The sequence below is a fragment of the Heptranchias perlo genome, chromosome 32 (genome assembly GCF_035084215.1).
Source record: "Heptranchias perlo isolate sHepPer1 chromosome 32, sHepPer1.hap1, whole genome shotgun sequence".
NCBI lineage: Eukaryota > Metazoa > Chordata > Chondrichthyes > Hexanchiformes > Hexanchidae > Heptranchias > Heptranchias perlo.
The window spans coordinates 11,628,252-11,643,311 of record NC_090356.1 but is presented as its reverse complement, the minus strand read 5'-3'; the positions used below and the strand labels follow the sequence as shown (position 1 = coordinate 11,643,311).

At 43.9% G+C, this 15,060-nt stretch overlaps 1 protein-coding gene across 1 annotated transcript in view; it reads right to left on the bottom strand.

Annotated features, from left to right (window-relative positions):
- The window catches only part of ctnnbip1 (catenin, beta interacting protein 1), a 74,460-nt gene extending 59,909 nt beyond the window's left edge, over positions 1 to 14,551 (bottom strand). The window contains exon 1 of the mRNA XM_067970350.1: positions 14,420 to 14,551. The gene's annotated coding sequence lies outside the window, so the exon portion shown is untranslated. The remainder of the gene's footprint in view (positions 1 to 14,419) is intronic.
- Positions 14,552 to 15,060: the final 509 nt, after the last annotated feature.

Here is a 15,060-nt window from a genome sequence, read left to right as displayed (position 1 = left end):
GAAGTGCCAAAACACCACTTACAGAGCCTGAAAGGATACAGCAGAAAAGGACTGTCAGCTGCAGCAATACATGGAATGTATGAATGAGTTCTGAACTGCCACTCCAAATTATTACATTCTCTGCAGCCAGAAAAGGCTAATTGGGTCTAGAGACTATTTGATGTTCCAGATCCCCATACCTATGGCATCATTAATGTACTCTTGAAGGAAATGAGCTTTGTCCTGACTTTCCATGGGCAATGTCATGGGGTGGTACATACATACATATATAAAAAGAGAGAACTTGTATTTATACGCTGCCTTTCATGACCTCAGGATGTCCCAAAGCAAAGTTGTAGGGAATCGCGGCAGCCAATTTAAACACAGCAAGTTCTCACAAATAGCAATGTGATAAGTGACCAGATAATCTGTTCTTGTGATATTGGTTGAGGGATAATTATTAGCCAAGACACCGGGAGAACTCACCTGCTTCTCTTCAAATAATGCCATGGGACCTTTTACGTCCATCTGAGAGAAGAGCTGGATTAAGAATTCTTGGGGCCCTGGGCATCAAAAACATTCGGGGCCCCTCGCACTTTGAGTATTGTAGTTCCACATTGGGAGAGCAAAAAAAAATCATGTGTCTTCCCTCTCTCTGACACACATGCAAACGCACAATTTGTCCAGAGAAAATTCAGCACCCAGACCATGGAGAAGGACAGGCTGTCTTAAGGAAACTTCGTGTAGACATTTCTAACACTAATTGATTTTATTGTGTGTGTGTGTGTGTGTGTGTGTGTGTGTGTGTGTGTGTGTGTGTTACTTCCAGCTGTATATACTCAGAGGACAAAAACAGCCTGAAAAAATTATGTGGAGCAATTTGATTAGTTTGCTTTCTCCTGGTTTTATGGGATTCTGAACACAAAGTGTGTCGTACTGCTGAACGTGTGTATTAAGAGTCTTGTAGGCTGGTCTTACTAAATAAGAACTACTTCTATTTATATAGCACCGTTAACATAAAATCATCTCAATATGCTCCACAGAATAATCGTATGGAAAAAAAAACCACCAGGCCATAAAGGGAGAGATTAAGAGACGTGACCAAAAGCTTGGTCAAAGAGATGGGTTTTGAGGAGGTTTTTTTTTTAAAGAGGAGAGAGGTGAAGCGACTGAAGTTTTGGCAGGGAATTCGAGAGTAGGATCTTGGTATCTGAGGGTCCTGCCATCAGTCGTGAGGCAAAAGTGTGTGTGGGGGGGGGGGGGGGGGGGGTCGTGGAGTCTCATGGCTCTGAACAAACAAACTATTAAAACATGGTCTTTAGCCAAGTAAGAATTGGTTCCACCATTTATATGGTGAGATTACTGTGTTGCATCAGGTAACCGGTCAGTTACCAGCTAAACCAATACAGTAATAGCACATCCAAACTCAGTTGTTACAGTATCATTTCTACACTACTGGACAAGTAGGTATTGATTGTCACTTTTTAAATTATTAATGCAAGTCAACAATTAAACAATGAAAATAAGACACAATTGAATTGGTCAGGGTGGGTTATATTCTCCAACCAGCCATAATTTGGCATGTCCAGATCTGCACATGGCTCTGTGTTAAAAAAAAAGTATTAATTTTAAATACAAGGGTCACACGCAGTGTGGTTGTGGGAGGTATGGAAATTCAGGGATGTGAAAATTCAATTCCACAGCATGGTTACACCACTAAGTGCATGAGTTAGCATCCGCAATCACTACCCGAGGTGAATCTCATTTACACTGGCATGGATTTACTATGCATAAGTCAACACAAATCTACAGTATAAACACAGTACAATCAGGGCACCTGAATCAGATAATAGAATCATACAGTCTTACGGCACAAAAGAAGCCCATTCAGCCCATCGTACCTGTGCCTGCTCTTTGAAAGAGCTATCCAATTAGTCCCACTCCCCTGCTCTTTCCCCATAGCCTGCAATTTTTGCCTTTTCAAGTTTATAGAATCATATATCCTGGTGCAGGTTATTCCTGCTGCATGTCTCGAGAGGCTAACTACAATAACATGCAACTTTAAAAGCATCAGCAGCCATTCTAGTAGGTAAAGGCAATGCCTAGTGTAGTACTGAGCCATGCACAGCAGAATGTTCGAGGTTTGATTCCCAGTCCGTGCTGAGTTAGCTGAGGGGCAAATGAGTCACTACAATTGGCCTCACAGCCAATGAGCGAGGTGGGGAGGGGGGAATAAAATCACCCAGGGTTCCTGCTTCTGATCATTATTTGCTGCACTCTGCTGGAAAGCGCATGGAGATCAAAAGGGGAGTGGATAAGACTTGGCTGCGATACTCTCCATGTTCAAATAGCCTGCCGACACTTATTGTCCAGCCTTGTACAGGCAAATTGCCACTTGGGCAAAGTGGCAGAGAGCTGCTGCGGATCCACACCCCAGACAGTCAAGAGAGATGGGGAGAAAATGTGGGTGGTGTGGGGGGGGGGTGGAATCCAGCAAACGTGTTACTACATTCCACTATTGTTGTACAGATCTCTATTCTAGATGAAAAGAGGTACAGAAAATTACAATTCAACTAAGCAAAACTATGATGCATTGCAACATTCACAACAATACAGCATCAGAGTTGAAAATAAAGCATGAAGGCAACGGTTCAGTATTATATTGCACTTTAAAATGTCTGGTGACCTTATGAAGATGAGCAGCTGCAAGCTCAACAGACACCACTCTTGGGGATCAAGACAGACAGGATCCATAACAGTTACCTATTTCAAGGGCAGGAGATGCATCAACCTGTGGAGTTAGTAAATGCATGTGGATCACAGTACTGAGTAAATGTGATTCAGAGATCAGACACACTACACAATGCACTCCTCCAAAGTGGGGGTTTTCAACAAGAGAAAATATGAAGTGTATGGCCATAAAAATTTACAGAGAAAAAAATCTGTTATAGGAAGCTTATAATATGAATCTGTAAGAAGAAGTGGCATTACAAAAACTGTCAAATGAACTATGCTCACAAAACTCCTCTCAAAAAGGCTTCAACAGAAAAGGTTGCGGAAATCATTCAGCAATAAACACAAGGAAACACACACATTAAATGATGCTGTAAAGCAAAATGGCAGCATTTTTGCTTCCTGTTTTCAACTGTGGGTTTTACACCAATGCTAGATTTTCATAAAGCAACAAGGAAGGGAGGCACACAACACTAGTGTGCTTATATTTGCCTTTCCTCCAAATGTGGATCTCTGATTCTGGTGTTGGGATGGGAGAGCTGGCTTTAATAATAAATTCAGAAAACCAGCACAGAGACATCATTCTCCAAACTGAACTATAGAAGTGCCAAGTATAAACTATAAGGACAAAGTTTGGGTCAACAAATCCTTACCTGATAAACAGTAGAGGTCTTGAATATAACAGGGAAAAAGACATTTTATTTTGAATGTTTCGCGTACTCTTTCCACATTTATGGGGGAGGGCGCTTTCAACTGCTGACTGTCCAGTTTCTCACCTGAAAAACAGGCGACCGGCAGAGGAAAATCTGGCGAGGAACTGTGTATGGCTATTTGCCCGCCTGATTCAACTTTCAGACAAGCCTTTAAAGGGGCAGGAGGCTATTTAAATATGTTAATCGGGTCCTATGCTGCTCGTAGGACCCTGATTGCAATTTTAATAGAGACATTGGCAGAGCATGCGAAGTGCATACACTTTTTCCAGACACCAAGAGGCCTAACCAGCAGTCCTTAAAAGGGATCACTGGAGGCTGCTCAGAAAAGGTACGTTTGTTTTTTTTATAAAAGATTTTTGTGGGGCCAGCAGGAACATTCCATCCCATCCTCAACAGGCCCAAACTGACCAGCTGGACGATTTTCCACGGTAACAAACTGGCAAGCTGCAGCAGAGTGTCCGTTTGGCACCTGCAGCTCACTGGTACATTTAATCTGAGACCCGAACCTGAAAACTGTTCATGTCACCTGACTATGGCCTTGGCGGGCACTGTGAGTACACCACCGAACCAAGCCAAAAATCTCCCACGATATCTTTTCTCCTTTCATAGGTTTTCCCAGGTTATAGACTTTCTGCAGCTAAAAGAGCAGTGAATATTCCTGCTTTTGGCAGGTCATGGGGAGGAAATTCCCTATTCAATTTACCTTCTCCTGCAGGGAGACACCGAGCTCCTCCCCATGCAGCAAGGCTGTGACGAGGACCTCTGCAAGATGTTCTCCTGTATTCCAAGTCTCAGATTGACTCAGTGGTAGCATTCATCTGTGTCAGAAGGTTGTGGGTTTATGTCCCTCTCCAGAACTTGAGCACATAATCTCGGCTGACCGTTCGTGCAGAAGTAAGGAAGTGCTGCACTGTCAGAATGGCTTTCAGATGAGATGCCTCAGGTAGACATAAAAAATTCCACGGCACAATTTGAAGAGCAAAGGGGGAGTTCTTCCAGTATTCTGGTCAATATTTATTCCTCAACCAACACCACTAAAAACAAAATGATCTCATTGCTGTTTGTGGGACCTTGTTGTGCGCGAATTTGCTGCCGTGCTTCACAACATTACAATAGTGACTACACTTCACAAAGTATCTTATTTGCTGTGAAGAATTTTGAGCTTTATTGCTGTTGAGTCCTGAGGTCCTGAAAGGTGCTATATAAATGCAAGACCTCTCTTTCTTTCTATGCCTCACTATGTCAGTCATGGAAAAAAAGAGTTTTGTTTGGGAGAAATCTTTGTTTGCTGGACGCCATCTCAAGCAAACAGTTTGGAGCAGAAGTGTTAAGATACCATCAATCATAGGGACAATCCTATTCCGTATGTCATTATACAGAATGAAGAACTTCCTTTGCCAGGCTCAAATAAAATTTCCCATATTTCCAAATCTCTGATGATGGTGCTCAACAGATCCTGGTTTTGTTGGACCGATGAAGGAGATTTCCTTCTCCCTCCCCCCAGCTAATATTATGCAAGCAAACCTAATCTGCACGTTTCTTTGAAATGGAGAAGCAAATTCTTGAATATGTTATTTTCTTGCTGATTTTTACACATTCTTAAAGTATCTGTTGCTGATAGTATTTAACTGCTAAGTTAACTCTCCTTAAATTAAAAAAATACCTTGAGATCATTGTTATTTCTGCTTTTCCTGGAGAGGATGTTTTTGTTTTGTTAGTGTTGACGAACTCAACCAGACCAAGTTTAAGGGAGCTTCCCTCCCACCAACTCTTTTCCTCACCAATTCAGTCTCATGAAGGCATTAACTCCTTGCTGGGGTACAGTTCCATGGGTGCCAGTCACCCTCAGGTGGCTCACCCAAGAGACCACTATGGATGTGTGGACCTTCAAACTGAAAGTCAGCAGGCTATCCAAGGGTGGGCTATTCCATCCTCACCCAACATACACACTAGAGATCGGGAACAGCAACCCTGGGCAACATTCCCCCTCCCTAACCCTGCGAGGTTAAACCCAATTTTAGTGCTCCGTTCGCCACCTTGGCTGTGGCCGGTTACCTCAGTTCAGCTCTGGGATCAAACCTGGTTCCTTCCTTGTTTGCATGGTACTGCCAATCACTGGATAAACTCACTGACACATCAGGGCCAAGAGGGTTGACTGAACATGCTATATGGAATAGCTAAAACTCTCACCTGTATCGGGTAACATTAATTAGGCACTCTCACATCAATGGCCTCAGTAACTCGCTGCATGTCAGTTCATTAGTTATCGTATCCTCAAACTTGCATTCATATTTTGAAAGTTAACAAGGAGGTTAGCACTCAAATCGTTAAGGGCATTTCCACATCTAAACTTTTCATGTTACTGGTGAATAGCAAGCAACCACCACACTAACAGCTACAGGGTAGGATATTAAAGTTTTAAATATCCATGAACTGAAGGGCAAAATGCCACTGGCTAAAGATTAGTCACATTGAAAGAGAGAGTTTACACCGTCAGTGGCAAAGTACAGGATACTGGTCACAGATTATGGGCTGCAGAAAATAGTGAGAATTATTTTTAAAATAAATTTAAGTCCATGCGTACAACAAAACAAATATTATCTATGGTTTTTAAGCTGTAATTGCTGAACTATTCCCCTCCCTAAAATTATATAATATCCTAGGACTTAGCTTTCAATTTTTTGGGGCTCACCAAGGAGAAGGACATCATTGCTGGGGAATCAGAGAATCACAGAAAATTTACGGCACAGAAAGAGGCCATTCGGCTCATCGCATCCACGCCAGCCAAAAATGAGCCACCCAGCCGAATCCCACTTTCCAGCACTTGGTCCATAGCCCTGTAGGTCGCGGCACTTCAGGTGCACATCCAGGTACCTTTTAAATGAGTTGAGGGTTTCTGCCTCTACCACCCTTTGAGGCACTGAGTTCCAGACTCCTACCACCCTCTGGGTAAAAAAAAATTCTTCAGCTCCCCTCTAATCCTTCTAACAATCGCTTTAAATCTATGCCCCTGGTTATTGACCCCTCCACTCAGGGAAATAGGTCCTTCCTATCCACTCTATCGAGGCCCCTCATAATTTTATACACCTAAATTAAATCACCCCTCAGCCTCCTCTGTTCCAAAGAGAGTAACCCCAGCCTATCCAATCTTTCCTCATAGTTAAAATTCTCCAGTCCTGGCAACATCCAATGTAAATCTCCCCTGTATCCTCTCTAGTGCAATTACATCTTTCCTGTAATGTGGTGACCAGAACTGTACGCAGTACTCAAGCTGCGGCCTAACCAGTGTTTTATACAGTTCCAGCATATCCTCCCTGCTCTTATATTCTGTGCGTCGGCTAATAAAGGAAACTATTCCATATGTCTTCTTAACCGCCTTATCTACCTGTCCTGCTCCCTTCAGGGATCTGTGGACATGCATTCCAAGGTCCCTCACTTCCTCTACACCTTTCAGCATCCTCCCCTTTATTGTGTACTCCCTTGCCTTGTTTGCCCTCCCCAAATGCATTACCTCACACTTCTCTGGATTGAATTCCATTTGCCACTTTTCTGCCCACCTGACCAGTCCATTGATATCTTCCTGCAGTCTGCAGCTTTCCTCCTCACTATCAACCACACGGCCAATTTTTGTGTCATCTGCAAACTTCTTAATCATGCCCCCTACATTTAAGTTCAAATCATTAATATATATCACAAAAAGCAAGGGACCCAGTACCCCGCCCTGCGGAACCCCACTGGAAACAGCCTTCCAGTCACAAAAATACCCATCGACCATTACCCATTGCTTCCTACCACTGAGCCAATTTTGGATCCAACTTGCTACTCTCCCTTGGACTTGTACTTTTTTGACCAGTCTGCCACGTGGGACCTAGTCAAAAGCCTTGCTAAAATCCACATAGACTACATCAAATGCACTTACCCTCCTTGTTACCTCCCAAAAAATTCAATCAAGTTAGTCAGACATGACTTTCCCTTAACAAATCCATGCTGACTGTCCTTGATTACTCCAGAACATTCCAACTTTGGACAGTCAATGTCAACAACTCCTAGGTTAGATTTATCACAGGCCATGTGCAGAGTAAAACACCCTCCTCTCTGCCCCTACAACGCCTCAGCCACAAGTTCAGAAGATTAGGTCCTATTGCACCAGTGAAAACTTTTCCATGGCTCACTCCAACGACTCTTCTGATGGAATATTATTAAGTCCACGATGGCAAATTCTTAACCCTCTGTCATCCCTCCTCTCAATTAATATGTTTTTTGATCAGCCATGTGTCTGGTGTGTAGAAACTCATCACCATTCTTTACAACAACTTGCATTTATATAGCGCCTTAATGTAGTAAAATGTCCAAAGGAGCTTCACAGGAGCATTATCAAATGAAATTTGGCACTGAGCCACATTAGGAGATATTAGGACAGGTGACCAAAAAGCTTGGTCACAGAAGTAGCTTTTAAGGACCGTCTTAAAGGAGAGCGAGGTTGAGAGGCGGAGAGGTTTGGGGAGGGAATTCCAGAGCTTAGGGCCGAGGTAGCTGAAGGTTAAAAGTCTACAAGCCAAACCACTGAGAAGCAAATGTAGCTCAGAAGGACAAAATTGATATTGCTGCGTGTTTTTCACAGTTCAAGTGGAAATAGTACAAAAGTTTCACTTGCACACCACTACATTTCACTAGAATTCTAGTGACAAAACTACTTTCCACTGTATGAATGATGTAAATTTGTCTGCTCCTCTTTCTATTGTCCATAGTACCATTTTTCCTCATTGACACAATGCACTTTTTCAAAAAAGCACAAAAAAAGTCAGTTTCAATTGGGCACGGAGGGTGGAGGGGGCAGCCTTTACGTGAGTCAGTCACGATTTTTCCCTGAGGGAGGGCTCGAGGTTGAAGCACAGACTCCTTGCAGGAGCAGCCCATATGTACATCAATACCGAATTCAACACCCCGATGGAAATAAAGGTTACCCTTCATCTCTCAGCTAACAGCAAATTCTATCTACTTGATGGATAGCTTCTCTTTACAAATCCATTACAATCCACATGACGTTGCTGGCAGTAATTGTACTTCCTTCATCTACGGGTGTTCATTTTCACCTAACCAGCTAATCGCTTAAATCCTACAGTTCTTTAAATCTATGCAATGTGTTTGCCACCGCTTCTGGTGGAAGTGTAAAAAGAGATGACTAATAAAATCTGCTCAGGAAGCATTGCCATATGGTATGTTGTAACGACAGCTGTATGCTAAGTAACTACATTATAAATTTGTTGTGGCTGTAAAGTGCATTTAAATAGGTATTTAACAGTAAAGGAAACTATCTGACACAGCATTATAGTCTAAATAGTCGTGAACATTTCAGATGGGAGACTAAGACATCAGTGTTCTTTATGGACTAACAGCAACAGAAATCCTACCAGTCCATCATTGAGTCTCATTCTGAAATGTCCCTTAGGCTCAGGAGGCTCCTGATGTTTGCCCTGTGTCCTCCTGCACTGAAAGCTGCACCCACCAAAACTGAACTGCTATCTCAATCACAATTCTTCCTGAATGAAATAAAATAAAATTACATGAAAAGAATTGTGGGACTGGTTTGTTTGACTTTCCGCATCTCCTGTGCTGGTCAGAACGGGCTTTTATCGTGCTTCAAAATATTTATTGTGCATTTAGGAACACACTCAAGTATATACTGTGTCCTGGCCAATATTTATCCATCAAACAACATCACTAAAACAGATCATCTGGTCGTTATCTCATTGCGGTTTGTGGGATCTTGCTGTGCGCAAATTGGCTGCCATGTTTCCTACATTACAACAGTGATTACACTTTCGAAGTACTTCACCGGCTGCCTTGGAACGTCCCGAGGTTACGAAAGACGCTATACAAGTGCAAATTCTTTCTTTGCTTGGGTTGCAGCAGGTTGAACATTGAGCACCCCAGGTTGTCACCTTCATTTCCTCACTCTAATTGCTGTATAAAAATGTTATTAATGCACTGAAACTTGGATCATTTGCACAGAATTTAAAAAAATCTGGGACTGCAGTAATTAGAGCACTGACCTCCATATGAAATTTTGAACAAAATAATTGCTCCTCATCCTGACTCAGGCACTTTGCATAATTCATTAACACTGTGCTTGTAGCACATATTCTTAATAAAACCTAAGATTTATATTTTGAATATGTATGAGAAGTCATGTTAAAAACGGGTACTACAGTGAGAGAGATCAGTGATTTTCAAACGTTTCTGTGTCAGAGATGCTTCGCGAATACTGATATATTCCCAGATCCCTCTTGCAAATATTGACACACTCCCACAGACCTCCTGCCTAACTTCTGACAGACTGTCAGCTTCCCAAAGAGAGCAGTCATATCATTGCAGAAAATGCTTGTTAGTAGACAGCAAGAAAAGTAATGCCCAGCAAATCAATAGAAAACATTACAGAAATCTGAGGACCTCAACAGTCTGAAAACCTTTGGGGGGGTACAAATTGGTCCTCGTTGCACCCGATGTACAGGCGTAAAAAGGTCCAATTTTGGGTCCTAAGCCTCAAGGCCCCGTGTAAAACGTCTAACCCGAAATTAGGTTGGGCCATTTTTCAGGCATCCAGGGTGACTGCCAAAAACAGGCGTTAGTACCTTTGCATGTACTAATGAGGGACCAAATGCCTGGTTAATGACCCTTACCAGAAATTGGAGCCTTGATCTGCTTTTCGGGATGCGGATGTGGCCGAGCAAGCACCAAGAAGGTAAGTGAATAATTTTCAGTCCTCTTCCTGATCCCACAGTACTTCCACCAGCTGCTGTCCTCCCCTCATCCCGGGACTTACCTGGGGGCCACTGCCGACGAGGCAGGTGGCCTGAAATTGCAGGCTTCCATTGAGCGAACTGCCTGTGGAGGTGCAACAGATGCCGGCAGCTCGCCCTGATTATTTAGACGGGGCGTTGAGGACCAATTTTGTGCGATCATTGGGTCTCCGTCTTCGGGCATAGGGATCATTCCCTGGGCCCGTTTGGAGCTTTGAAATGGCCTAAAGGAATTCTAGGACTTGGGCTAGAACCTGTCCTTTTGCCCCAGGACTTTAGGCGATGAAAGACTGCTCTGTGAGGGATAAAGGTTACAAGTGAAAAATGGAACAATCTCAACGTAGTTCCTAATGGATGCTTGGCCAGCTGTAGCTTAAAACTGCTCATACTTCTTTTAAAGTAGCATTTTCATTCAGAGAAGCGATCAGGATAGCTGGTGTGGGAAACTAACTCACACTGTTACCTTAGAGCATGGGTGTCGGGGTGTCCAAGCTTTCGGTCTTCATGAGGTGCATAAATGCACACCATGGTGTCCAGGGAGCCACATAACGTTTAAATCCATCTTCCCAATAATTTGCATCTATCTCAAGTTGCTGATAACAGATCTGTTTAGAATTTGTCTACCAATTAGGCAAAAGCCTATTTAAACAACCAAGTCCACAAAATTCACAAATGAAACTAGAGAGTAAGAAACGAAAGCACAAATAAGACTATTACCATGCAATTTGGACAGCATCACTAAAAGGGTTGTTTTTTTTCTGATTTTGGGATGCATGCACATTGCTGAGGCAGATTAGAGGGAACTCTATTCTGTATTGAGCCATGGAAATGATTTGCATGGCATTGATGTTGACACAATGTATTCTACGTTAGCACTAACATCCCCTCACAGATAAAATTCAAAAATTCAAACAGAATTTATTCAACCACTCGAACATCCAGCTATTGATAAATAAAAAAATCCCCACATTCTGTACTATTAAAATATGACACTGCTGGCAGAGCAGGATTCCACCTAGGAATTCTAGCGTTATGAATATCCAATCTCAGCTGGAAAAGAAATCAAAAGCTCTGTGTAGCAGGGGCTCAACTCCCAATCTGTGCTGAGCTTCTGGAATGGGTGTGAGCGCAGGATCAGGAAGGAAGTGATTCCCACCCAGCTCAAAGGCAGCAATTTGGAGACGGACCCAATCTCTTGCAGTTGGAAGACCAGACATGGTAGGTCTCCACAAGGCTAACATGTGACTTACTTCCTTAAGTCTGGAAAAACACTTGAAGCCCAGTTGTTTGTTGTCCTGATTGCTATGGAATCGATCTGGCAACACAAACATCTAATTTCTACAACACTTGATATCCAAACCAGAATAATGGAACCTCTTCCTAAAATGATTCTTCGATATAAATGTGCCATTAGAAGATTAGAATGCCTTATTGATCTTTTGACCTTCAAACTATAGGGCGCCATCAGTAAATAATAGGAAACGGCAAATTAATGGGAGCATAGATTTAAACTTTATATGTGGTACCCGAGGCTCCATGGTATGCACTTATGCAGCCCAGTCATAACCGACACTCTCAGTTATTTTGAGTAGGCATTCAGTGTATACATACACACAATGCACAAAGAACACCAAGTCAGTGTTAATATTTTCTGCTTGAAGTTTGCCTTATATGGAGATTAGGTGAGGATAAGATCATGTAGCCTGCAATCTCTGCCAACATCCCTTTCAACGTTTACATATGAACAAAGAAAGTACTTGAGTTTATATAGCAGCTTTAACATCCCAGAGCACCTCAGAGCCATGAATGACTTTTGACGTGTAGTGATTATTTATGTAGGCAAACACAGCAGCCAATTTGCACACAACGAAGTCCGCAAGGGGAAGAGGGACAAAAATTAAACAAATTCCTTCAAAATAAGCAAAGATTTGGTTCAGGTTGATGGAGACGGCAGTGAGCTCTCATTCCATGTTTGTACCATTTCATACCTGACAAAAATCCCACTCTGATGTCTTAACATTACTGTATTACCACCTGCTAGCGATGAGCTTTTGTTAGACCAAGTCATTAATGCGACAGGCTACAGAATATAAATGACTACACAATCACTTTAGGTGAACTGTTGCCCTGCAAGTGGAACACCGTGCACTTAATAGGTCTGATCACTCCTAGTAGTAATGTTAGGGTTGAAATCAGTACTACAGCAATTCAACCACAGAAACATAAAATGTAATGCATATAAAATTAATTAAAGAGTTATCTTTGGCAAAAGAACACTATGGGAGGAGCACTATTTTCTGATCAGGTTCAGCACAATAGTTTAGAAATTCTACAAGGATAAGTTTCTAACCCTTGTTCACACTGATTGTGTCCAGCACATTCCTGATTTTTTTGCATCACACAGGAGTGGCTCACCACCATTCAGCTTCCTTTAGTCACCCGTGATGGCTTAATGTGTGGAATTGTCATCACCACCACTCAGGTCAAAAGAGAGGGTACAATTTGCTGGGTAGCTATCTGGTGATATTAGAATCCCTCTGCAAGAGTAGAAATTAGTCTGGTAGTCCAGCTGAGAACCGGCAACAATTACTCCCAACAGCAACAGGAATACCTGGGACGCAAGCTCATCGCCATCTGGTTGGGATGCATGAACCTCACCAACTACCTTCTCAGCCAAAGTTAACAGAATCCACTCAGCATTTCGAATACTATATAGAATATTTACATGTCTCTCCATCTATATAGAAACATAGAAAATAGGAGCAAGAGTAGGCCATTCAGCCCTTCGGGCCTGCTCCGCCATTCAAAATGATCATGGCTGATCGTCTAACTCAGTACCCTGTTCCTACTTTTTCATCGGTTCCAATCTAAGTTCCTAATGCTAATTCCATCCCTCGGTTCTCTAGGTCACCAGCACCAATTCCTATAGAAGGCAGGCAATCTGTTCATAGGCGTTGCCACTGCTTCTTTATAACTAATTAGCAATGAGAAAGTATGTGGCCTATGAATCCCTTGCTTCGATTGGCAATTCAATGGATGCATCTCAGAGGAAAAAAATCATCACCTACCACTTAAAAAGCTGTCAACTTGGCTCAGTTATGGGTCATAAGGTTGTAGGTTCAACTTCCACATCAAGATTTAAAGTTGTAATATAGACTGGCACTTCAGTGCAGGAGTGAGACAGTGTTGTCTGAAGTCCACTCTTCAGAGTGAGATGTTCAACCAGGGTGCTGCCTGTTCCAACGCTTCAGATAAACATTAAGAATCTCACGACACTATTCGAAGAGCAGGGAGCTCTCCCAGTGTCTCAGCCAACATTCCTCCCTCAACCAACCCCTCCAAAAAAGAAACACACTAACTGCTCATGCAGCTCACTGCTGTTTGAGACACATATCTGGCATAGAATGGCTGACATGTTTGCCTACTTGGCACTGAGTGGACTCTTAAATTCAACACACTTTTCAGAGATTCCAATATAAATACAGGCATTATTATTTACCAACAAACCGCGCCGGCAAGTTATCATGAGAAGGTTGCTTTTATATTTCAGTCACAATTCCAAATTAAGCAGCCAAAACTTTAATAAAAAAGCAAGCTTCTATGCCTTTAAAGCTCCATCCACCTACGTACTGGATAGGGGGGAGGGGTGGAATATGTTGTGCTGTGATTGAAACTGCTGCTTAAGCTATTTGCAAGCACGATATTTGCAAATAAACACTTTCCCCCTCCTTCCTTACCATCAGGCAGAACTCTTAAATCCTCACACAAACCAGGTTAGAACAACGTTTTTTTTAAAAAAAATAAGGAAACACAATTTGACAAACAATTCAATCTTTGTTTCACTCCATTACCAGACAATTATTAGACCTGTGGCAGTGAGTCACACACAAGAAACATTTTCAAATTGTCTCCTTAGTAACAGAGTTTTAAAGCTATTTGAACGTCCCAATAATGGGCAGTAGTTTAGCCGGCGGTTCACTGCTCGCACTGGTTTTAAGTGGTCTTTAGTTTGGAAGAGACGCCGCTCAAGTGGAGACAAAGCACCAAGTTGGCAGCAGCAGCCAGGTAGCTCAGGTCTGCCCAGCGAGCCGGGCCCAGGCCAGGGCCGGCATCACACCACCTCCGCCCGAGGAGCCGCCATTAACAGAGAGGGGAAAAAAAAAGCCCTGAAAAGACGGAGAGATGGCTCCTTACCGCCGCAGGCTGTGTTCCTGTGAGGATCCCTCTGCCTGTCGTGCTGGGAGTGAGACACAGCAGCCTGTTCCGGGTGGGAGTAAGACGGGCCGCGCCGGGCGCCCGACACTGGGCTCCTCCTCGTGCAGTGACCGCGCTCCGCCAGAGGGGGCAGCAGCAAGGCGAGTCTCCGCACTAGCGTGAGACATGGAAGGGCGAGACAGGGAGGGTCACAGCCAGGGCTAGACAGAGGGGGGTCACAGCCAGGGCTAGACAGGGGGGGGGGGGGTCACAGCCAGGGCTAGACAGGGGGGGGGGGGGGGGGTCACAGCCAGGGCTAGACAGGGGGGGGGGGGGGGTCACAGCCAGGGCTAGACAGGGGGGGGGGGGGGGGTCACAGCCAGGGCTAGACAGGGGGGGGGGGGGGGTCACAGCCAGGGCTAGACAGGGGGGGTCACAGCCAGGGCTAGACAGGGGGGGGGGGGGGGTCACAGCCAGGGCTAGACAGGGGGGGGGGGTCACAGCCAGGGCTAGACAGGGAGGGGGGGGGGGTCACAGCCAGGGCTCGACAGGGAGGGGGGGGGGGGGTCACAGCCAGGGCTCGACAGGGAGGGGGGGGGGGGGGTCACAGCCAGGGCTCGACAGGGAGGGGGGGGGGGGGG